The 26,755-nt window shown below is 42.6% G+C and overlaps 1 protein-coding gene across 4 annotated transcripts in view; it reads left to right on the top strand.

Moving 5' to 3' along the window:
* SLC20A2 (solute carrier family 20 member 2) overlaps positions 1 to 26,755 on the top strand; it is an 85,799-nt gene that overhangs the window by 14,099 nt on the left and 44,945 nt on the right. The window lies entirely within an intron of this gene.

Raw genomic sequence — 26,755 nt, 5'->3', positions numbered from 1 at the left:
GCTCTGTTATACATTGTACTAAATCCTACTTTAGCCAATGAATCTTTGCTGATTTTGTCTTAAGTGATTTTCCCCATGTTTATGACTATTTTGTAATCTACTGTATTTTGCCTGTAATATTGTGCCATGTTGATCTAAACTTTGAAGGATGGTCCCATGTCAAGAATCCAAATTTTGTAAAAGACATAAATGGTGTTGAGATAATTCATAAACAGATAGACCTCGCTTAACAACTGTCCAATTTAGAAATAATTCAAACTTACGATGTTCTGAAAAGGTAACTTTGTGACCTGTCCTTGCATTTATAACCATTGCAATGTTCCCACAGCCATGTGATTATCATTCAGGTGCTTCACAACTGCCTGGCATTTGCAGCTGTCACATTAACCTATGGTCATTTGATTGTCAATTGTGCTTTTATAGCTGACTTCTAATAAGCAGAACCAATGCTTTTGAAAACTTAAGCTTTATTCTGGAATTCTGATTTCTCTGGTTTGCTAATTATATTCAACTGCTTAAAATGCATACTTTTTAGCAAATGCTTTGCCTCACATTTCTGGTTTATCTTACTCATATCTTATATTGATGTCATATTTTCTTCAAGGGAGTTAGGAATAATATACATGATTATTCCTCTCAGTTTATCCTATCACATTGGTTAGGTTGATCAAGTGCAACTACTATATTCATCCAACTGCAAACTCTATAACCAAAGGAACATTGGCTTTAAAAATGCCAAAAAAGTCAGGATAGAATGAATCTCAGGTAATAAGATTCTAATTTTTAATTGTAACACTATCTCGTATAAGATGAAACAAATGTAATATGCCTGGTCTATTGTGTTGGTGTAGAGATCAAGTAAATGGTCATTACCCATTACCTAGGCAAAGTAGGATGAAACATTATTTTAGTTCTAGTTAGTAAAATAATATTTGGAAGCAACTCGAGCAAATACCTCCCAGATTCAATTAGGTAAAAGAAGGGAGGTCGTAGCATAATCAGAGATTTATAACACTTTGTTATTATAGCTTGTTTAAACAAAGTATACTTCTAGTCTTCCTGTCAAGTTGATGTTATGATCTTTTTTTACAGATATTCTTCAAGTTATGACAGTTCAATTAGCAACCATTGAAAATTATAATTCCTCCAAAACCAATACTTATGACCCAGTCCTGAAGTTATCTATGTTGGAGCACCACAGCGGTTATTCACCCTTATGATTGATCACACAGATGCTACAACATGCCCCCTGCCTATTTCATTCCCATCCTATCCTGATAGGTCTCCACAGCCAATGCAGAGCTTGTTTCCTTTGTCTCATCAGGCTGAACTGCAAGCTCCAAATTGTTTGACTGCTGTCATTGCCTCCACGTTCCAATCTCTGAAGTTGGTCATTCAAACCAGGTAGCAAGCAGAAGACAGAGATGGCAGCACTCAAGCTGGCCCCCAATGGAGCCTGCAGGACACTGGCCTTGTGGCAGAAAAGCTGAAGTCCTTTATTCAGATGGTAGCGAAACTCTTTTCCTTCATGTTCTTACAGCTTCACCAGTATCTGCCATGTAGGTCAGCCTCTTCTGGAACTCTGGAGATCTTTGAAAAGTAAACAAGCCATGGGAAATGGCAAAGCAGGCCCAGTGTCTGTGGAGACCTGGTGGGACAGGGTAGGGGGAGAAGTAATTATGGGGATCCCAACGGATTGTAAACGAGCATGAGATATCTCAGTGGGGAGAGTTCTTGGATGGTCAGAAATTCCAGTCTGCTTGGGCCATTAAGGCGTCGGCCTCTGTATTCCACCCGAAAACGTTCGGCTACACCAGGACCTTAACACGTTAGTAGTGGTCGCTCAGTTTTCAGCTGACACAACCTTAAACGCTATGAAGTTTGCTTCCAGGGCTATGGCATCATCCGTCGCATCTCGTCGCCTTCTGTGGCTCCGGGGCTGGCAGGCGGACAACAAGGCGAAGTGGCAACTGGCTTCAGCGGCCTATGCAGGGGGCTCTCTCTTTGGGACTTCCTTTGACCCCATCCTGGTGGAGGACAAGAACAAGAAGAAGATGCTACCGACATCGATCAAGAAGGCGGAGCAGAGGACCACACCCTATTATCGCAGGTCTGCACAGCAACCACAGGAGCAAGAGACTCACCAGAGCAGGTACCCTCCCGGCAGGTCGGATAGGGGATTCCCCTGTCCAACAGGGGATTCAATCAGGACAGATCCCGCTTTCAGCCCCAGAACAAATGGCCCTTTCTGGGGGGATTGCCCTTACCGCCAGGGCAAGTAGGTTGTCTGTGACCTCACTCATTGGCGGCCGCCTTGCTCTGTTCGCAGATGCCCGGACAGAGATTTCCACTGATGCCTAGGTCCTCAGTACAGTAATGTATGGTCTCTGTTTGGAATTCTCTCACCCCCTCCTGTTTCTGTGTGTTCCCTCCAGCCAAGAAAGTTGATAAGCGCCAGCAAATGCGGCAGGCCATCCAGCATCTGCTCGACATTGCGACCATAGAACTGGTCCCTAGGGACCAGGTCAGGCAAGGGCTTCTACTCTAACTGCACATGTGCGAGATCCGAATGGGTGCCAGACTTTCTCGCTCTGCAGAAACTCGGTGAGAAAAGCCCTGGAGAGCCTTCGGAATCTGCTGCGATACCACCAAAAAAGGTACCCTGGGAGGACTGGAACCCAGGGAACACGAGAGGAGTAGACTCCTTGAAGAATCGCTACTCTCGGGCGAGCCCGGACGGCGCAATCCTCGGCGGCCTCGGAGCTACCCGCATTGCCTGGAGGGGAAGATGGTGGCGCCGCGCTGCTGACGGTGGCGTTTTTACTTCAATTTTCGGCGACTTCTGACTCTATCTAGCCGAGCGGTGAGCCTTGGGAACCCTATTAGCCTACATTACCACCCATCATCCCCCCGGAGAGGTGGGGATCCATCTGGGCTTGACTGGGATCGGGCGGATCGGGTGGCTGGCTGTGGTTGCCGCCGCCGTAGCCCTCCTTAGATGCCCCCCCTCCCTCCATTTCGCTCGGCCTCCTCGTCTGGGTTTGTCCTTCTGGCAAATCTTTTCCTCTGCTTGCCCTCGTTGCTGCAGAGTCTCCTCCTGTTCTCCTGCCTATTTTTCCACTACCCTGGCCTGTGACCATCTGATCTTGGCCTTTCAACATCCAACCTCCTCCGACCGCATTGCCACCCGTCACTGCCCCTGGAACACCATCTCAGACAGCGCCCACCTAATACAACTTCTAGGACGCCATGGACTGTGTATTCGTGGTGCATTCGTTTTACGGAAGGAGTGATAGAGGATGGCAGAAATACGGGTGGGGACTTGGCGTCGCAACAACCGACGCCCCCCCTCTTTCTCGATCTGTTTCAGCCATCCCCAGACTTTGGACCCTCTCAGGCCTATAGGAGAGGGGGAAGACAAGACATTCCCCTGCATACCACCTATATACCATCTATGGACCATTGTTGGTTTTTGCTTTGGATTGCACCCTGATCTGGAGGGGGTGGAACTGCGAAGTTACCGCTTGTTAAAATCTGGCGTTTATGCCCTTCCCCCCTCCCCTCCATCTGTAACCACCTCACCCAACACAGATTTTGGAACTTTGGCCTTTGGCCTTCTTTCTGGGACTTAGAGGAAGGGAGAGGGGCGGAGCTGCTCTCCCTCCTCTTTCTGCACCACTGTATACCTTAAATTGCACAAGCGCAGTGCTCCGCAAATTTTATGAATGTGGTGTGGATGGTGTGACTGTTGATGTCTGTACCCACTTTTAAATCTTATTATTGTTGTATTTTGTACTTTTAACTGACATGTGGGGACTGTATGGGTGAGTGGCTGTGTATGTATGAGAGGACTGGGAGTACAGCCTGGTGCCTCCTCCATTGCTATTGCAGAAGTGGTAGGGGGGCCCAGGCCTACCTCCCGTCCTAGAATGATTGATACAAATCGCCTGCCGGATAGAGCAGAGGCTGCGGGAGGGGAAATGGAGTCTATGGGTGCGGGAGTGGGCCGGAGCATTACGGTCATTACAGGGAGGGGCAAGTACGACGGGAACTTCAGGGCTAGCCATTACCGGGGAAGGAGGGTTCGCTGCGTCACAGCGATCCCCCCTTCCGGCCCTGTTAGCTCCACTCCAGGACCAGATGGTGAGAGTTGTCAGGGCCCTGGTCTCAGGCTGTTGTTGCTAAATGCCAGGTCTGTGGTTCACAAAGCTCCCCTCGTACGGGACCTAATATTAGACAAAGGAGCAGACCTGGCATGTATTACTGAAACCTGGCTGGGCCCAGAGGGAGGAGTCCCCCTCACTGAAATATGCCCGGAAGGATTTCAGGTGCTCCATCAGCCGCGACCCCAGGGAAGAGGTGGGGAAGTGGCTGTCAGCATCCAAAGGTCATTAGTTCCTTGTAGGATCCCTGCTCCGGAGCTTTTCGGGTGTGAGTCCCTGTTGGTGAAGTTGAACCTTGAGGGTCAAGTGGGCTTGTTGTTAACGTACCTACCTTCCAACAACATTGCAACAGCCCTCCCCTCGCTCCTCGAGTCAGTAGCCGAGCTGGCAGTAGAGTTCCCAGACTTATGGTGCTGGGGGATTTCAACCTGCCTTCGCTTGGCGAGCACTCTGATGGGGCACAGAAGTTCATGGCTTCCATGACAGCCATGAACTTGACCCAAGTAATTCGGGGTCCGACTCACTCAGCAGGTCACACGCTTGACCTCGTATTTCTCTCGGAGCAGTGGAGACGTGATCTAGATTTGAAGGGCATTGAGATCTTGCCCTTGTCATGGTCTGATCACTCCCTTCTGAGGCTTGACTTTCGGAAACCAATCCCCCACTGTAGGGAGGGGGAACCAATTAGGTGGTTCCGCCCCAGGCACCTGGTGGACCCTATGGGATTTCAGACGGCGCTTGGAGAAATATCTGACGCTCTCGTCCACAGTCCGGTGGAGTCCTTAGTCGCTGCCTGGAATACAGCGGCGTCGGGGGCTCTAAACCGGATTGCGCCTTTGCGGCCTTTCCGAGGTTGAGGATCCAGGAGGGCTCCTTGGTTCACTGAGGAACTCCGGGAGATGAAGCGCCAAAAGAGACGCCTAGAGTGCCGCTGGAGGGCCAGTAACTCTGAATCAGACCGAGCATTGATGAGAGCCTATATCAGGACCTATCTCGTGGCAATATGGGCGGCGAAATGTGCGCATTTTGCCACTCTTATTGCATCCACTGAATCGCACTCAGCCGCCTTGTTTAGAATAACCCGCTCCCTCCTGAAAGGGAGGGATGCGGATGACCCTTTACAAGGTAGAGCTGAGGAATTTGTTCAGTTTCTAACGGATAAAGTTGCTTGGATTCGGACAGATCTGGACTCCAATTGCACGGTACCAGCCGAGGTACCGGGGGAAGATCTTGAGCAGATTTTATAGAGCGAGTTTCAACTTGTCGCTCCTGAGGAAGTGGACAAGGCCATGGGAGCGATGAGTGCCTCCACCTGTATACTGGACCCGTGCCCCTCCTGGCTGGTCTTGACCAGCAGAGAGGTGACACGTGGCAGGATCCAGAGGATAGTTAACACCTCTCTCCAGGAGGGATCCTTCCCGCTCCTTCTAAAGGATGCGGTGGTGAGACCCCTCCTGAAGAAATTGTCTCTGGACCCTGCCATTTTAAGTAACTATCGTCCAGTCTCCAACCTTCCCTTTGTAGGGAAGGTTGTTGAGAAAGTGGTGGCCTTTCAACTCTGGCGGTCCTTGGATGAAACCGATTATCTGGATTCCTTTCAGTCCGGTTTCAGGCCTGGTTACAGCACGGAAACTGCTTTGGTCGCACTGATCGATGATCTCTGGCGAGCCAAGGATAGGGGTCACTCCTCTATCCTGGTGCTCCTTGACCTCTCAGAGGCCTTCGATACCATCGACCATGGTATCCTTCTGCGGTGGTTGTGGGAGTGGGAGGCACCGTTCTTCGGTGGTTCTCCTCCTACCTCTCGGACAGGTTGCAGTTGGTGTTGGTCAGAGGGCAGAGATCGACCCCTAGGCCCCTCAATTATGGGGTGCCGCAGGGTTCGGTCCTTTCCCCCCTCCTATTTAACATCTACATGAAGCCCCTGGGTGAGATCATAAGACGCCACGGGATTAAGTACCACCAATATGCGGACGACACGCAACTGCATCTGTCCGCCCCGTGCCAACTCAGTGAAGCGGTAGAAGTGATGTGCCAGTGCCTGGAGGCTGTTAGGGTCTGGATGGGAACGAACAAGCTTGCACTCAATCCCGACAAGACCGAGTGGCTATTGATGCTCCCTCCCAAAGATGGTCCAGCTATTCCATCCCTTAGCCTGGGGGGGGGGTTGAAATCATACGCCCCTCAGAGAGGGTTCGCAATTTGGGAGTCCTCCTGGATCTACAGCTGATGTTAGAACATCACTTGTCGGCTGTGACCAGGGCGGCCTTTGCCCAGGTTCGCCTGGTGCACCAATTGTGACCTGACCTGGACGCGCTTTGGATAGTCACTCACACCCTCATCACCTCAAGACTGGATTACTGTAACGCGCTCTACATGGGGCTGCCCTTGAAGAGTGAAGACTTCAGTTAGTCCAGAATGCAGCCGTGCGAGCGATTGTGGGTGTACCTAGGTACACCCACGTTACACCTATCCTCCGCAAGCTGCACTGGCTGCCCATTGGTCTCCGGACACGCTTCAAGGTGCTAGTCGTTATTTTTAAAGCCCTACATGGCATCGGACCTGGCTAGCTGAGAGACCGCCTCCTGCCAATTACTCCCAAAGACCGATTAGATCGCACAGATTCCGGATTCCATCTGCCAGCCAATGTCGGCTGGCGACTCCCCGGGGAGGTCCTTCTCTGTTGCAGCTCCGGCCCTCTGGAACGAGCTCCCCGTTGAGATCCAGACCCTTACTACCCTTCCGGCCTTCTGTAAAGCTATTAAGACCTGGCTGTTCTGGCAGGCCTGGGGCTGTTGAAGTATCCAGCCCCACTTTAAGTTATGAATGTTGCTGTACTTTTAAATTCTTGTTTTGTCTTATATGTTCCCCCTCCCTTTTTTATTGTAAGCTGCCCGGAGTCTTCCGAGAGCGGGCGGCATACAAAACTAATAAATACAAATACAAATAACGTTTTCCTAGTGCCAAAATCATCGGGGGGATGGAGAGCCATTTTGGATCTAATGCTCCTGAACCAATTCTTGGTGTACAGACGCTTTAAGATGGCTTTTCTCAAGTCCATCTTGGCAGGGATTTGGGAGGGGGATTATATGGCATCCATTGACCTCACAGAGGCCTATCTGCACATCCCCATTTTTTCTGAGCATAGACGTTTCCTACGTTTCTCCTATTTAGGGGTTCACTATCAGTACAAGGCTTTACTATTTGGGTTAGCTTCGGTTCCCAGGACCTTTACCAAGGTGTTAGCGATAGCGGCTGCCCACCTGAGGGAGATCCCCATTAGACTTTATTGCTACTTTGATTACATCCTCGTCCAGGGAGGCGTCCCCTGCCCAGACCAAGACAGATCTCCAGCAAGTCAAGGACACCCTCCAAGTCTTAGAGAAGAGTACTCTCTCTCCAGCCACTTGAATCCTCCACCTGGAGGTGGTTATAGATTCCCAGTTGGGTCGAGTTTTTCTTTCCCCGGATAGCAGGTCCAGTTTGTTGAAGTTAATTAAGTAGATTCGGAGGAATTGTTGTGTTCCCGTAGCCCTCCTCTCCAGCTTGCTGGAGAAGTTCATCTCCTGTATCGAGGTGGTTCCGTAGGCGCTACTACATACCAGGATGCTTCAATGGAGGCTGCTCCCATATCAGAGGGCCGACTCTAGCAACTCGACGCTCAAGGTACCAGTGACGCCGCAGGTGCTGATGTCCCTCAAGTGGTGGATGTCCCCGGCATTGCTCAGGGGCTGCGAATTCAGGGAGGAGCACCTCATATTGACAACAGATGCCAGGCTGTTCGGTTGGGGGGTCACCCTAGACTCCCAGCTGGCACAGGGCAGGTGGTCAAGGAGCGACGTTCGACAAAACATAAATTGGCTGGAGCTCCGGGCAGTTCACCTCACCCTACGACTGTTCCAGACCTCGATAGAAGTCCTCATCTTAACAGGCAACATTGCAGCAAAGGCTCACATAAATCAGCAAGGGGGTACACGCTCGAGAGAGTTGCACACCGAGGCAATGTTGCTGGGATACTGGGTGGAGAAGCACCTGCACTTCATCCGAGCGGAGCACATCACTGGCATCGACAACTATCAGGCGGACTGGCTGGGCTGAGAGACGGTATACAACAGAGAGTGGAGCCTGTCCAGGGAGCTCTTCCAGAGGATCTGCCAGAGGTTCGGTGGACCTGTTTGCCACTCCATCCAACGCTCCCTTGGCTCTTCGCTCCAGGTGGCCGGTCGGGCTACTGTACGCTTCCCCCCTACCTCTCCTTCCCAGGGTCATCCAGAAGGTAGGCAGAGAGCAGGCAGAAGTAATTCTAGTGGTGCCCTACTGGTCCAGAGGTGCCTGGTTTGCGACCTGTTGCAAGGATCCTCCGGGGAGAGGATCCTCCGGGGGGAGGTGGAGGATCCTCTGGGGGCAGGTGAAATTGCAGCAGGGGAAGCTGGTCTACCCAGATCCACAATGACTTCAACTTGCCATGTGGAGATTGAGCGGGAGCGCCTGAGAGGTGCCCTCCTTTCCCAGAGAGTGATCAGGACCATCGAGGCTTCCCGCAGACAGTCAACAAACCAGATTTACGATTCCACTTGGTGACGTTTGTTTCCTGGTGTAAGTCTGCCCACGTGACCCCTTCCAGGGCCATGGTCCTTCAGGTATTGGAATTTATCCAGTAGGGCTTGGATAAGGGCCTGTTCCTGGCAACTATTAGGAGACAGTTGACGGCACTAGCCACAGTGCTCCCTCACTCCGCTGCCACATTTGCCCCTAGTTAAGAAGTTCCTAAGAGGGACGTCCCACCTACGCCCTATGCCAGTCCATAGGTTTTCTACATGGCACCTCCCCTCAGTGTTACGGGCCCTCATGGCTGAGCCCTTTGAACTATTACAGAGTGTCACCCGGAAGCTTCTCACTTGTAAGGTTGTGTTCTTAGTGGCGATCACCTCGGCTAGGCATGTTTCTGAGCTGGGGGCCCTGTCCTCGAGAGGATCTATGTGTGTTCCACAACAGGGTAGTGCTACGCCTTGACCTGTAATTCCTGCTCAAGGTAATCTTCCACCATGCACAGGAGGTGGTCCTCCCGGACTTCTGCCCAGGCCTTGTCAGAGAGCGGGATCACAGGTGGCACCACTTAGACATAAGATGGGCCCTGTGGATCTACTTGAAGCGGACGGCTGAGTTCTGGAGGCCTGAGGCTCTGTATCGTTCCAACCCTCGTCATTAGTCGTTGGATTCATTTGGCCATTGCACTTGCCTATGAGGCCCAAAACTTCCGGTGCCGGTTGGAATCACAGTACACTCCACTAGGAGCGCGGCCACGTCAGCGGCCTGGGCCTCCCAGGCCCGTATAGAAGATATCTGCAGGGCAACGACATGGACCTCCCCGTCGCCCTTTATCTGGCACTACAGGCCGGATGCCTTCGCATCTTCTCATGCGGCATTCGGCCGCAGGGTCCTTCAGCAGGTCCTGTGGGATCGGTGATGGCCCACCCTATGGGACGGAAACTTGGGTATGTCCCATTACTGGACCATCCTGAAAACCCACTCTGGAAAATGACAGTTGATCTTGTCTGAACTATTATTTTGAGAGTTGTTTGCAGGATGGTCCAGTTCTCACCCTAGGTTTAGATAGACAGCACTGGGGTTGGAGGTGTCTTCTTTGTGACTTGTTTTCAGGATTTCAGGAGCGCACACTGCATTGAAACTGGAGTCAGAGGAGAGGAGCTGGCTTCAGCTTCAACCCAGTCTCGAGGCCAATTGGCTGTGTTAATACCATCACTGGACCATCCAGCAAACAAGTCTCAAAATAACAGTTCAGATAAGACTAACTGTCATTCTCATGTACATCCAATAGAATTGAGTCTGCAAAGTTTAAGTCCTGCCTCTTCCTGCTAAACTTCCCCAGCTTTTGTGACTCACCACCACTTGAACCAGTTGTGCTCTTGATCTCTCCCTGAATAGTGTAATATTTTACTTTACTTTACTTGCCTTTTCCCCTCTTTTAAGCTCTTTTCTCCCTTTTTTATTAGTTTTCATAGATCCCTTTCTCGTTGAGGCTGCCTGGCTTCCTTTAGAAACAATGTGGCTGATTGTTGGAGGGCATATGCGGCTGCAGATGCCCCTGTAAATGATCTGGAGAGTCCCGGGGAACACGAAGGCCAGGGAGGGGGAGGTTATTTTGTCCCCATCAATTTTTTGGAAGCATGGGAGCCAGGATCGGCTCCCTTGTGTCTTCAGAGTCTCCGGAGCTTCTTTTTGCTCAGGAGAGTGCTAGCAGGCGGCACCCGACATTTTAGAAGCCTCTCCTTGCCTGTTTAACCCTCTGGGGCAGTTTTTAGCTCTGGAGAGTGCAACGGGTGGCATTTTTGTGGCCGAACAGGTGATGGCAGCCATTTTGGGGGCAGGGAGAGGCTTCTCCCTGCCTGGTCAAGCCTCTGCAGCATTTGTTGTTGTTTTTTTGCTCCGGAGAGTGTAAGCAGATGGCGCTTGGCCTTTAGAGGCAGGGAGAGGCTTCTCCTTGCCAGGTTAACCTCCGGAACGTCTATGGGCTCCGGGGAATGCAGCTGGCGCCAGTTTGCGCCAAATAGGTGGCGGCTCCCATTTTGGATTTTAGGAGAGGCTTTTCCTTTGTTACTGAAGCTCAGGAGCACCTGTTGGCTCTGGAGAGGATTGCGGTTCCCATTTTGGCCGCCACAGGTGGTCGTCGCTATTTTGGTCGTAAGTGCAAGACAGTAGCTAATTGTTAAACACTATTTTTTTTAGTGGGGCGATCCCTTACTAATAGCAGTTAGTTAGACTTGTATACCGCTTCATAGGGCTTTCAGCCCTCTCTAAGCGGTTTACAGAGTCAGCATATTGCCCCCAACAACAATCTGGGTCCTCATTTTACCCACCTCGGAAGGATGGAAGGCTGAGTCAACCCTGAGCCGGTGAGATTTGAACAGCCGAACTGCAGAACTGCAGTCAGCTGAAGTAGCCTGCAGTGCTGCATTTAACCACTGCGCCACCTCGGCTCTATCACTCCAGCTGACTCCCTCTAAGTCATCAGGCTAATCACTCCAGCTGACTCCCTCTAAGTCATCAGGCTCATTACAGGATGGGGCTCCTATTGAATCAGCCTAGGCCTCCAGTAAGGATAGTTAGGAATTGGGGCCAACTGGATCTGCTCCCCCAGTGAAAAGCTTACTGCCCTGCCTCGCTAACGCTTGAGGCTTCCGGCATGGGGACCATTGGGTCTCTTGTTGCAGACAAGAAACAGGCCCAGGCATGCCTGTCTAGGAGGACCACCTTCTGCTCTCATTACCCAGAAGCTGGGCCCTGGTGTGCCCTTAATTGGGATATCACCTCCATTTGTTAACCTTCAATATCTAGCTAGATAGCATACAGGAATGTACGGAGGTGCAGGAGAGGCCTTATCCCCTTTGGATGACCCTCTGGAAGGTCCATCTACCCTTCGCCTACCAAGTAGGCGCAAATCCCCTCCCCCTAAGAAGGGAGGTAGAACCAAGAGCAAGTCAAAGGACACACACAGAGCAGAACTCAGGAGGCAAAAGGCTATAGAGAAGCAAATTGCCAAGGCCCAGAAGGAAGCACAGAAGCAGTCTGAGGCAGTGACCCAGACGGTGGCAGTTCCCTCTCCTTCTGAGACCACTACACCCTGAGGAAGCTCTATCTATAGGCTCTGGGATAGAGGACTAGACATGGAGGAGACCCCTCTGCCCCGGAAGGGATGGACAGCCCAGGGGCCGCAGATTCTGCCGTCTTCCCTACGGCACAGGTAGCTGCCGGCCTGCACAGTAGTACTTCTCCTCCCAATATGGCGGCCATCATTACTGAGGCCATTAGACAGGGTATTGCAGCAGGCCTCCAACAAAAGGCCTCCTCTGGCTCCAGAAAGCATAAAAAACGCAGTAAAAGGACAGTGGCAATGGGGCAGCTCCAGCCCAGGAGGATAGGAACCTGGGGTCTTCAGACAGCTCCTCCTCTTCAGAGGATGATGAGGACAGGCCCTTTAGGATTCTGAACTCAGATGACAAGATCGCCATGTTCAGGTCTCTTTGGATTAAAGCTCAGAAAATAGCCAACCTAGAGGCAGCTCAGGCCCCTAAATCCCCGGTGACCAAAAGGTATTCAGCTGGACTGGTGTTCACCAAACCCATTGTGCGGAAGGAGGTAGTCCCTTCCTCCCTTCTTTCTAGACATTGTCCAATGGCAATAGAAGTCCCCAGTGTCAGGTCCTTTTCCCTCTGCCCAAGACAGACGCTTTTACAATACTGGGCTTGATCTAGCCAAAGCCTTGGAGGTTCCTTCAGTGGATGCTCCGATAGCGGCATTGTCCTCACGCATTGTGACCCCTAGCAATCCAGAAGATGCCCTGAAAGCTGAGGATAGAAGGGCGGAGCACGTTCTCATTAAGGGTCACCAGTCAGCTGCCTGATCGATTAGAACAGCTAAAGCATCATCCTTCTTTAACAGGACCATTCTCCTGTGGCTCCAACAGTTGAGGGATAGGATCCCAGTCTCGGACTCGAGGTCCCATCAGGACTTCAATAAGCTGAAGGCGGCTCTACAGTTCTCGGCAGACACCTCCATCAATGCTGCCAGGTTCACGGCCAAGTCAATGGAGTCAGCTATAGTGCCAGACATCTCTTATGATTGCGGCCTTGGCAGGCTGATACCAAAAACAAGTGGCATCTGGCCTCTGAACCGTTTGCGGGGGATAGGTTATTCGGTGGGACCTTGAACCTAGACTTATAGAGTCAAAAGATAAAAGGAAAATTCTCCCTTCTGTGTTCCACAGGACTGAGAATCGGACTGCTCCATATAGTCACAGGTCGTTCTTTTGGACCCTGGACAGGGCATACGGCTTCTCCTGTCCGGTCAGACAGTATTCAGGATGTCAGGGTCCCCAACAGCAACAGGATAGAACGGGTAGGGGTTACCAATGATTTCCCCCTTCCAGGAGATCGTACCGAGGTTCAGGAAACTCTCATCCCTTCCGCAGGTGAAAGTAACTGAGAAAGGAACCTTCCCATCAGCGGTTGTTTGGCCTTCTTTGTCGATCAATGGGAGAAGGTAACAATGGGCACCTGGGTGAGGGAGACGGTGAAAACAGGCCTCTCCCTAGAGTTTCTCTCCTATCCCCCGATGCTGTTCCGTCTCTGTCCTGTATCTCGGGATCACAAAAAGGTGCCTGGTAGACCAGGCCATTCAATACCTCTTGGACTTACAGACCACCCGGCCAGTTCCACTGGAACAACAGGGGCAGGAGTTTTACTCCCTGCTGTTCATTGTCCCAAAGGTGTCAGGGGGCCTGGAGAGCAATCCTCAACCTCAAGGCCTTGAACCACATTACCCAGGCTCCATTCGAGCCATTGCGAGACACAACTCTTCTAAACTGTTTTTCTCAAGCTATTTTGGTATGGCATTAAAATATGGAAGCTTCTTTCATGATTATCGTTTTAATCTATTTTTATGAAGTATACTGTTCTCAAATATGGGTTATTTAAAATAATTGTGTTTTATGACATTTCTTGTTTTTAAATTATTTCTAGAGGATAGTACTGTATCTGTTGAAGATACCAATTTTGAACTGCTACTTATGTGGATTTTAAATCCTACTTTAGTTTGTAAAGTTAAAGGTTCCCCTCGCACATATGTGCTAATCGTTCCCAACTCTAGGGGAGTTGCTCATCTCCATTTCAAAGCTGAAGAGCCAGCGCTGTCCAAAGACATCTCTGTGGTCATGTGGCCAGCATGACTAAACACCGAATGCACACGGAACACTGTTACTTTCCCACCAAAAGTGATCCTTATTTTCCTACTTGCATTTTTACATGCTTTCGAACTGCTAGGTTGGCAGAAGCTGGGACAAGTAATGGGAGCTCACTCCATTACACAGCAATAGGGATTCAAACCGCCGAACTGCTGACCTTTCTGATTGACAAGCTTAGCATCTTAGCCACTAAGCCACTGCATCCCTCATTTAGTTTCTATCTTAGTTATAAAACATTTTATGCAGTATTGTTGGTAGATGTACAGTATGTCAATCATATATTTTCCCATGTCACAGTCTAATAATAAAGTTTTGAAATATGTCCGTTCTTTGTTTGCATTTTGATATAAGCAAGCAGTTTGTTTTTGTTTTCCCTTTACATGTAGTAATTTAAAAGATTAAGCCAACTCTTTATCTGTTCTCTGTGGGAACATTTTGTGTCTTTCTATAATACAGCTATTAGAGGACTAAATGGATTCATGTGACTAGAGGTTGTCTTGATTGGGTTAGAATTAAATACATCCTTTCAAGCCAAACAATCCCCACCCCCACCCCCCAGTAACATAGTCTTTTGTGCTTGTTGGCTCAATCGCTGGATTTAATGATTAGATGGATAAATTGAGACTTGTGGGAATATAAATCAGAACTAAGCTTTCCCACTCTTAAAGTGGGAAAGAGGATGTCTTGATTATAGGGTTTAATGGTGGTAAAGGAAAGCTTATAGAATTGTTTCTGATTACTGGCAGGCTCATATCCAAAAATTTTAAGTCTGTAATCCAATCCAAAATCTGTAGTGGTATACTCATAAGTTAACAACCTTTTTGACAATTAAATTTTTGATCTTCACATAATATTTATAACACTAATGCAGGGCTACTAGCAGCGTTGCTACATAAAAACAGAATATTGATGTAAATCTTGCTAGGTGGCAGCATCTAACTCACCTTGAATTATCTTTTAAGGCTAAGCAGAGTCAGTTTTTGTGCTGAGATAAGAGACTTCGAAAAAATAGACTAGATTGTAATTTTTTTTTAAAAAGCAGAGGCAGACATTTTCAAAAGAAAAATGATTGATCAGGCATGGGATATTTCAGAGTTTGGGAGTCATATTTAGTTCTTGAACTGCAAGTTCTACACCACTGTTATATACCTAAACCCCAGGATTAACAAAATAGAAAGTTAGGGTTACTGTAGAGATTTGTAACAATTAAAATATTCACTTATTTAAAAAGAAAACTATTTAAGTGGGGGGGAGGGAGACGCAGAAAAAAAGTGATGTCTAGGCTGTGATGACAAACTATGGTATTCGTGCTAGAAGTAGCATGCAGAGCCGTTACCTGTTACTCTTTCGAGTTCTGGCATTCCAGTCAGCTAGTCTTCATGTGCGCCGGAAACCGGAAGAGCAACCACCCGGTGGGCATAGGTACACTGGGAAAATGATCTTCCAGTTTCTAGCACATACATGCACACCGTCCAGCTGGTCTTCCCGTGCGCATGCATGCATGAAACCTGAAGATTAGATTGCTGGTGGGCATGCATGTGCCAGAAACTGGAAGATCATCTTCCCGGCATGCACATGCGCACCAGGTGGCTGCTCTTCTGGTCTCTGGAACATGCGGATGCATGCATACGCTCCTGTTTTGGCACTTGGTGCCAAAAAGATTCGCCAACACTGATCTAGGTTGAACAAAATAGTTTAAACAGAGGTCTAAAACACACTACATTGGTGCTTCCTAGTGGTTACCAGAGAAGTTACATATTTTGAATAATTGCCACTTATAAACTATAATATCTGTAATTGTCCAGATCTGCATTTGGAAAATTATTTGTTGACTATTTTTTGTGCTAGCAAGATGATCCTGAACCTGGTTATATAGCTAGTGTGTTGAACTTGGCTACATAGCTAATATACTGTTAGCATATTTGATATATTAGATATGTAACTTTTGTTCAGGAGCTAAGGATGGCACCAACTGCGGTGTGTTTTGAATGAATTATATGTATTGCTGACTGACCCAGTCAGCATGATTAATAATTGCAGTTTCTGGATTATGCACAAAGATAACTGCGTAAAATGCTTTACTGCAATCTGTAAACACAGTATCACAGTGATATGCTATCACTATCTAGGAAAGACCATATTTGGTATACTAAAATGAAGGTACTATTAAATGTTCCTGCAAAAGTCAGTTGTAACTCTAATGACAATAATGAACTGTGGCTCACCCCCAAATAATTACCTTTTTTTTCTTAAGGGAATCAATCCAACGTAGAACAGATATAAATCAATGGCCTTCTTTGCTTTAGATGACACAAGGAAAGAGCTAAATGTTTTTGTGTACATCCTTGTCCTTAAAATCCTAAATATAATCTCTAGAAACTTCATTTTTATGTTAAATATACTGCAACAGCATACAGTAATAGCTTATGGTACTATCTACAAAAGATTAGAAATTCAATTCCCAAATATTACTTTCTAGTGTTATTCTATAAATAAAAATTGAACTACTCTATGTGCTCAAAATGCAAAACCTATTAACAGAACAATACAAAATGTTTCCCACAGACTTCCTATTAACCAGGATTGATCTTAATAGAGTCTGGTTTCTGCAGGGAAAGTTTGATGTCATGAAACCAAATTCCACCACATAGTGATGTGACCATGATAAAGGTCATTTTTCACAACCCCTGTATACAGATTTGATTGAACATATACTCTGATCTATTCATTGTCTGATGATACCATGGACGTTGATGGGAATGAAGTAAAAGCAAAAAACCTTAATAAATAGTTATATAATTCAGATACAGATTCCATATTATCAGTAGGATTAAATGGGATCCTCGTTTTGGAGAACTTGAAGAACATTGGTACTCCTTTCTTGTGGGTTTCAATATTCCTATGCTTAAATTAAGAAGTGTAAAATATTATCATAAAAGGGAAAACAACTTTCCATGTCAAATGAATACATCTAGACTAAAACCAAAATGAACAAAAGACTTTTGTTGTTGTTTCTGCTTGTATCATAAAATGTGCTGTTACTTACAGTTGTGTGTTTTGGATTGTCATTATAATTTTGAATAAAGAAGTGCTTCAGTTAAAATCATGTTATAACATGTAGTATGCAGTAAATATGGATATGATTATAGTCAAACTACTATATCCTCACAATATCCATTCTCTTAAATTTGCTGAATACTGCTCATGAAAGTTCTTAGTTAATGATAAACAGAAGCTTAAACAACATAAATTATTTGTGTCATGCATCTAAAGTCATAACAAAGTAATTACCTAATTATTTAAGAGTTTGACAATTTATAAAATTTCATATTCATTCTAAACTACTTTAATTGGCTAAATACTCAATTTAAAAAATTATTTATTGGGCTAGGTAAAATTGCCTTGCATTGCTAGATTTCCAGCTTGATTAGAAACCGTGGCAGTATTTAAGTGCAATGTATTTTTTTTCTTATTCAGCTATTCTGATACCAATATTTTATAATCTTAAAAAATTGTGAAGTTTTCCTGTCCCCTCTTCTGTGTATATGTGTGTGTTACAACTAATATAAAATTGGGATGAGTAATGCCAGCTATTATAAAAATAACGTGTGAAAAGGAGATTTTAAAATGTAGTTCAGAATTAAAAAGCATTTTCCATTGTATTCATTCGAAGGAGGGAGACAGAATAACAGGAACTCTTTTAAATTAAATTAAATTAAATTAAATTGGTATAACTACTGTAATCATGAGTTATGCTGTCTTTTAAGTATCCGCCCTATTTAAAATATCCTGCTAAGAGGAGGCATATTTCTACCTTGAGTATAAACCCTGGTTGATACTTAGGAGTCTTGTCTTGCTTTGCAGTTCTTCTGTGAGTTTTACTGAAGTTGCTGGGTAAGTTACAGGACATTTCACTTTGCTTGGGATCTCAGCTCCTGAGGTGTGACTGCTGAATATGATAATCTATTTTAGACATTAGGAATGTATTTGTGATTAGCAAGGCATAGTTGCTGAAAGAATTAACTTGGCATCTCTTTCAAACAGCTTAGAAGTACCAAGTGAGTTTATAAGTTTTTTTTTTAATTTTTAACAAAATGAAGTCAAATTTTATTATAAATTTTATATATATATATATATATATATATATATATATATATATATATATATATATATATATATATATATATATATATAATCTTTTTTACTGATTTAGATTAAAAATGAGTCTTTTGCTTGATTCCAGTTTTATATTGCAGATAAAATATTTTTTTCCAACAATTTTTTTTAAAAAGTTTTTCTTAATAAGGAAAAGAAATTAAAATAGTTAAGTTCTGACAAATGTTAAGTTTCTTTTCTTGGTATAGAAATGACTTCTCCCCCATGGTAAATTTAGATGTGTTTATCTCATAAATTGTGTGTGTGTGTGTGTGTATCTATCATATTCAACTATACAGTGTCTGTGTGTGTATTATTCCACAGGTTGGCTTGCAATTAAAAAAACCTTATGTTGATATATGCTGATAATGATGAATAATACTTATTGTTATTATAAACTTAGTTCTAAAAGATTGACAAAATGTATTTAGTAATATAATACTAAAAAAAGATAGAAATTTGTATAAATCATTCCTATAGTCCAGACAAAAGCTGAGTACATTGACGATTTAATTAAGTAAAGTTACCTTATAACACAGTTTGTTACTTTTATAAAAGTATCTGTAATTAGGAGTTAATAGTTAAAAGTTAGTCTGCATGATAGATTGCATGTTATTTCTGAGAATTTATGTTTATACCTGCTTCTAAGTAACAGAGATGCTTTTTAGTTGATACTTAAGGGCAATTATACAGAGATATAAATGGTTGCTATAAAGTGAAAAATAAGACAAAATAAATTTATCAATTGGCAGGAGTTGCCCCTAGTTAATTAGACTATCATTAATAATAAACTAGAATTCTCCGTCATGGAATTTCTGTATGGGCATGATGGAACATATCTGTCTTTAAAGATTTTGCAAACCACTTATAGTATTCATCTGTGTCCTATAAACAAATTCCATAACTCAGCAGTTTTTTTTTTTTAGTTTTTTTTTTTGAGACTGGAAAATAGTGCTATCTTAGAAGGATTGTGGACATGGGAGATGGAATTGGTTAAGAGATATTTTTAAAAATGAAGTGGAGTTGCCAAATATTACATTTGAGGACTATACAGCTTATAAAATGAGATTGAAGGTGTGCTATAAGAAGAAGAAAGGGGGAAAGAGCAACCTTTGTAAAGTATCCTTAAATGTACCCTTCAGATTTTAAGAAAGGTAAGGTAGAAATTCTAAGAATTGATGATGTTACCTAGTTAGGCAACGAAATGTCTGCTAGCAAATAACCAAGCTCGGAAAGCACCAAGAACTCCAATGTTGGAGAGTGAATGCATTTTGTGTCATTTATTTTTATTATAATTTGTTATTTCTTCTTTCTCCCTTCATCATGGGTCATACATTTGTTATACTTGTCATATCTTATCTCACATTTCATAGCATATTCTATGTTATAAAATGTGAAACTTCAATGTTTATGGAAGTTGTGTTGAAAAGTTGTACTTGTATAGAAGGCTAAAGGTCACTAATTATGCCGGCTACCATCTGATAAGTTGTCCATAAAATGTGTTCTAAAGTTGAAATTAAAACACTTATTTAAATCCTTACTGCCAGTAGAAAAAAATCTAAACTATTCAATAGCAAAATACTGTGATAGCAAACTAGTGGGAATATCATTTCAGATTAATGTTAGACTGAGGGTCTTAAAGATTAATGTATCTTTCTGTGGAGTTTTATGAATGAATGAACATATATATACCGTATATACTCGAGTATAGACCGACCCGAATATAAGCCGAGGCACCTAATTTTACCACAAAAAACTGGAAAAGTTATTGACTCGAGTATAAGCCTAGGGTAGGAAATGCAGCAGCTACCGGTAAATTTCAAAAATAAAAATAGATACCAATAATGTTTTTGAATATTTATTTCAAAGAAAAACAGTAAACTAGCAGTGTATTCAATGAAATACTTCACTCACCTCATGATGCTGATGTCCCGCTGTGATGATGATGTCCCGTGCAGCCGCGGGAGCAATGTCCCGCCTCCTATGACACACGGCACAGTGATTCCTATCATTGGATCACTGTACCAGAGGAGGTGGGACATCGCTATGTGGCTGCTTGCCATAACAAGGAGGAGGTGGGACATCGTTGCAGAGCGGCAGGAGGGGGAGGAAGGGGAATCGTAAGACAGCCCTGCATTACATTAGAACGTGAGGAGGGGGGATGGTGCGGTGCGCGCTGCGCGGCAAACTGACACAGAGGGCGGGGAAACTCACAGGGGCACTGGGCCATTCACGAGTGTCACCCAGCGGCATGGCCCCGCCCCTTTTTCTCCTCCATTTCGGGCAAATTTTTCACTGACTCGAGTATAAGCCGAGGCGGCTTTTTTCAGCCCAAAAAGTGGGCTGAAAAACTAGGCTTATACTCGAGTATATACATACATATATATATATGTATGTATGTATGTATGTATATATGTATATATGTATATATGTATATATGTATATATGTATATATGTATATATAAAATATATATATATATATATATATATATATATATATATATATATATATATATATATATATATATATATATATATAGTTAGAGTATTTGTGCTGATAAATAAATAAAGGGAGACTAATATAGATCTATTTCAAGCTATTTAGCTCTCATCAGCTAGCCATACCCTTACTGGGATTCAAACCTGGGCTGTATTACATATTAGGCAGATGTGTTAACCACTAAGCCACAGGCTCTCCTCTGTTATCAGCTGAGCCAAGGAGAAAGGTATATATTTAAAGTCACAACCCTATATATATATATATATATATATATATCCCTATCCACAGTGTGTGTGTGTCTCTCTCTCAAATGATGCATATCAGTCTCTTTTTAACTATCATTGTAACTATTAATAATAGGCTGATAATCACTTATGTATTGTCAGTAACAACAGCATCAGTGCTCAGTTGAAATGCACTTTGCACAAATAAAATGCATTGTCAGGAAAATGTTCATAGGAGAGGCCTTGAGTGAAACATTTTTGTAATAGCTGTTAACTCTAGAAATGCATTATCTAAATCCACCATTACAATATTTAGATCCACCAAAAAGTTGTAGTTTACTTACCTAGAACCTCCAGTAAATGTTTAATTGACCCTGAATAGCCTACTCCTTGTTCCTTTATTATGGATACTGGGAAATATATTGTATAATACAGTTTTACATAGAAAACAATCATGTAGTAGTATAAGAGAGACCAAGCTTTAATACCTATTTAACTATGAAATTGATGAAATTTGAACCAACCACTTTCTCTCATTCTATCCATGCAATTATTAAAAATATGTATGAGAAATAAATGAAATAAACAAAATATGTGTTACAAGTCAATCCATAGTAGAGAATTCAAACCTTTTGCCAACTGCTTCCCCCCCCCCTTTTTTTAAATACTTCATTAGGATGAATTGCTGCCTGCTACACAGATTTTACTGAGTAAAAATGATCACTCAAAAAAATTATCTACTATGTGGATAACTGTGTGTCCATTCTCATAAAATAACTATGGTCCAAATGAGACAAATGTAAAAAAAAAAAATCAAAACTATCTGGAAGCTGTTTTCAAAGCTTGGATGGATGAAGTTCTATCATGTTGCAGTTCAGTGACTGAATACATTAACATCAACAGTGATGTCCGAATATATTCCAATTACATCTTTTATGGAAATACTTAGCATCTGTGGATAAGCAGCTACATCATTAGGAAATGGATGCCAATGCTTAACACTCCATTTCATTAGCTCTCCATGGATGGTATTGTGAAATTATTTTCACTATTGCCCTTGATATAAACATAAGCTGCAGTTGGAACTGCAAAAAAGCAATGCAGTGTCATACAACATTGATCACTAATGAAGTTTGCTGGTAACTGTTTCCAAAGAACTATAGCCAGGTTATTTTAAATTATTTAATCTATATTCAGTAAATTTTAAAACAACATTGCCCATTCATTTTGTTACAGTTCTCAATTCTATTGATACTAGTTTTTATAATATGTAGTTTATACAGCTTTTAATATACTTACTTGAAATCATTAGTTTTTCAGATTACGTAATGCATTTAGTTTACAGTTTTCGCTATTTTCCGGTAAATATATTTAAGGCTATTACAATTTAGTATTATAAATATGAAGTCACTAGATCAGTTTTTTTCAGTCATTTTGTTGTTGTGGCAGCACCAAGCCTCTGAGCACATACATAATCTCATACTCTGTCAAATACTTGTCACATTTCAGATTTGTTGTTTTTAATGTAACATAGCAGCTATGTTTGTTACTTTTATTCAAGCTTCTTCCAAAATAAGATTTGGAATGAGCGTTTCTGAAGTTTTCTGTTTCCTCTTATCTACTCATCCAATCTTTCTTCATGTGATTGCTTCTTAGAAATTATCACATACCGAAGTACCCATACATTTTTTTCTGTTTAATGTAGGCTATCAGCGTCTTCCTTCCTTCCTTCCTCTTAATCTTGGGCATGTGTTGACTCATCCCTGGAATTATGAAATATGATTTTCTTGCTATTTGTGATTACAGTTTGTGCCTAAATCAATGTGAGCAGCCTTTGGAACAAAACCATTTTTTTGCAGCTATTGGATCATATTGGACCACGCCTCTGAATTTTGGCAATATATTTGCAAAAAATGAGTGGTATAATTTCCCTCTATTTTGAGGCAGGTATTACAAAAATTGCAAGTCCAAAGTAAGATTAACATTTTTAAAAAAAATGTGTCAATTCCGTCACCCAGTTTCCCTCTCCTAACATTTCCTATGTGCCTGATGCAATTTTACTTTGTTTCATAGTTTCACCTTTAAAAAATGGCAAATATAATGAGTTGCGTTAAAATTACAACTGTTTATCTAGTTGACTGCCTAAAATCTTTAGAGGGAAAAAATAACAATAAAAACTAGAATAACATAGCTGCTGCATAAGTGTTCATACCATCTTATAGATAGGTAAGTGGCTGTGGTCAGAGTTAACCAATCACATTCAAGCTGATAGTAAATAGTTGATTACTATCCTGCCATACACACCCCGCCATCAATTAAAGTGACTCTGACCAAGCCCATATAAAGTTCAGTTGTTCTAGTATGATTTTTGTGACATTTAACTCAGTTGCCCCTTACAGCAACAGCCGTGGTTGGAAAGAGCTTACAAAGCATTAAGGGGATCTCATTGGTGATATCAGTCAGGAGAAGGGCACAAAAAAAAATCCAAGGTATTGGCTACACTATGGAGCACAATGAAGACAGTCATCAATAAGTGAAGAAAATATGACATAACATGGATGTTACCAAGAATTTAATGTCCCTCCAAAGTTGTTGACAAAAAACTAGTCCAAGGAGCTGCTAAGAGGACTATAGCAACATTAAAGGAGCTTGCAGAAATTTGTGAACCACATGTGAAAATAATTATGCTTCCTATGTCTGGGCTGTGGGTTAGGGTGGCAAGACAGATACTTATGAAGAAAACATCTAAGCCCAGTTTTGCAAAACCTTACATCAAATTTGAAGGCACGTGAGGAAATGTGTTATGATCTGATGAGACAAAGGTTGGATTTTTTTGGCCATAATTCCAAAATGTATGGCACATAAACAACACTGCACATCATCAAAAGTACACCATACCCACAGTGATGTATGCTGGTGGGAACATTATGTTTTGCAGCTGCTTTTCTTCACTTTAAACTGGAACTTTAGTCAAGATGAAGGGAATTATGAACAGTTTCAAATATCAGTGAATTTTGCCACAAAACTTTCAGGCCTCTACTAAAATGCTGAAAATGAAGAGGAATTTCACTTTTCAACCAACACCAATTGAACACTTACTACCATGTCAATAAAATAATTACTTAATCAGAAGAAAATTAAAAATTTTGGAATAACCCAGCCAGAACCCGGACTTAAATCCAATTAAAAATCAGTGGAGTTATCTGAAGAGTGCAATGTACAGGAGATGTCCTCACAATCTGACAGATTTGGAGTCCTTTTTCAAGGACGAGAGAGTAAAATTCCCAGGACAAAATGTCCCGTGCTGATAGATTCCTACCCAAAAAACCTGAATCCTGTCATAAAATAAAAATGTGCTTCAACAAAGTATTAATTTAAGAGAGTGTAATTTAATGCAACCACATTATTACAAGGGGTTTTTTATTATTATTTTACACAAAATATTTAAATTTGTTTTTCAAAGCTTATGTTATATTAAAAATAAAAAATATTCTGAAATGATTTATCTTGGTCTGATTTTCAAAATCAGGGTGTGTAGACTTTTTATATCCACTACATATGTCTGACAGGCTTAGTATAATCAGCTGTTTTTTCCTGTTCCTTTTTGTCAGTCATATGAAATAGATCAGATGAGACCTTTCTGTGACTCCACAGAACTAGTCTTATACAGATAGTCCTTGCTTACTAATGACAATTGAACTCTAGAACTTTGTTACTAAGCAATATGGTTGTAAGACACAACATCATGTAACTCCACTTACTTATGACGGCACTTTCAGGAGTCCCAGTTGCAATTGTTAGGCAAATCCAATGTAGCCTCAGTTTTCTATTTGCAACCTGCTGCTGGATTCTCTATTGATGCTACAACAGTTGCAAATACAAAGGCACATAGTGAGTTCCTCTCATTCAGCACCATCATCATAATGGTCACTGAATGAAAGCATGTTAAATAAGGATTTTCTATACTTGAGGTAGGTTGCAGTAAGAGAATTTTGCAAGGCTGTCTGAGTTTTAACTTTCCTTCCTCTTCTATACTAAGGAGTCAAGAGGGTCCCTGCGTGTCTTTTTCTGATAAATGCTTCTACATGTCTTTTCCAAGGTCTCTGACCTTTTGAGTAACCATTGTATTACTGACCACAGTGGCCAGTTATAATTATTCAGGTTGTAATACATATGGATCTCTCAAGGGTTAGGGTTAGGGTTAGGGTTAGGGTTACAAGGCAGATTTATGGAATTTCTTTAGCTGATCATAAAAAATTAAGGAGGATCAGACCTAGATAGCACTTATTTTGGAAGTCACTTGGAAATTGAAAGCTGTCACCTATATGCAGAAATTAAAATAAAAACAAAGAAAAACCCAAAAATAATAATAAACCAGATTCTGACCATGAAATTGCCAGGAGTTGAATCTGACTTAGAGACTTTACCTTTCACAGTTAATAATTGAATTCTTTTTTTATATTGGACGTATTCTAGTTCATTTTTGACTCATCACGGTGCATTTATTTCACCATGGTGATAGAGCTAACATCCTGTCCTTTCTCTTAGGCTTGTAGAATAAGGTCAGTGTTCCAGGACTTTTCAGAGCAGGAGAATGTGTCAACTTTCTTTGCCTTTCTAAGGCTTGCTGCTGAGATACTATTTCAGTTGTTTTTAAGGTGTTCCAGATAAATGGACTTTTAAGAAATTAAAAGATAGAACTTAGATATAAATAGTAAGAAAAATGTTTTACTATAAAAATAGTAAAGCTTATTTATTATTAATTTTTATTAAATATATTTATATGCCACCCAATCCCGAAGGACTCCGCTGACCTGTTTGCAAAGCAACTGAAATACCTTCAAATAACTTGGGGATATTTTACAGTGGCTGAAAGTAAAGCAGGTTTCTCCGTCAGACTGTTGTATCTCAGAATGATCACATGATTACCTGTGTTGGGATCAGAGGGGCTTCCAAGAGAGTAGACTACAATCACTATAGTCACTGTAGGAAGAGATGCTTTATACACCTAAAAAGAGTGCCAGAGCATCCTTTTTTGTGGAGATACAGTACTTCCAGGAATTGTTCTTTTAAACATACATTGTTGATAGTACAAGTAGTCCTTATTTAGCAACTGCCTCATATAGTGACTGTTCATAGTTGTATTTATTATGGAAAGGTTACTGTGCAACCAGTGTTCGCATTTATAACATTCACAGGTGTGTAAAGCAAAAGAAAGCTGAAGTAGGATCGTACTCAAAGTCACATGATTTTTCACTTAGCAATTTTAACTACTGAGTTGCTGATTCCAATTATGGTTGTTAAACAAGAACTGCCAGAATGGGCACACTAGTAAAATAAAGAAGCTGATTCTGATAGTTGTGCGAGGCTTCAGTGTCCTAGGTAGTATATAATATGTAGATATAATGACACAAATGAATTACGTCATTTGTCAAGTATTCAAAACTCACTCAAATAGCAGAATTTAACTTTTCTCAGAATAGAATTTGAGTTACCAGACACAAAATATTACCAGTAAAATCTTATATATGTTAAAGCAATAGTAGGTTTCAGAGTTAGTTCATTTTTTCAAGGATTATAATGGAAATATCTGTTTATGATCAAATATATGTTATTGTAATTCAAGTGGTGTATTTCAATGTGTCCCAAACTATGTTTAGCAGAACAGACAATATATTATTGCTAGATCTGGATCAAGTAACCTTTACATTATAAACTTAATTAGTTAAGCAACAAGGATACTTTCAGTTTTCTGAACAGTACAAGGAGTTAATACCAGTCTCTGCTATTTTACAAGAGACAAAGTATGACAAATTTAGGCAAAAAAAGCCCATTCAAGTTGTTTTGAACTACACTGATTAATTACGCTTTCATTATGCTTAGCAGGCATTCTTGCTAAAGGCCATTCTTGCTTAATCAAAGATTAATTTAATATATTCTTTTTTACAGATAC

Source organism: Thamnophis elegans, chromosome Z, assembly GCF_009769535.1.
Source record: "Thamnophis elegans isolate rThaEle1 chromosome Z, rThaEle1.pri, whole genome shotgun sequence".
Classification (NCBI taxonomy): Eukaryota; Metazoa; Chordata; class Lepidosauria; order Squamata; family Colubridae; genus Thamnophis; species Thamnophis elegans.
The sequence above is the reverse complement of the archived record's forward strand: the minus strand, read 5'-3'. Positions and strand labels throughout refer to the sequence as shown.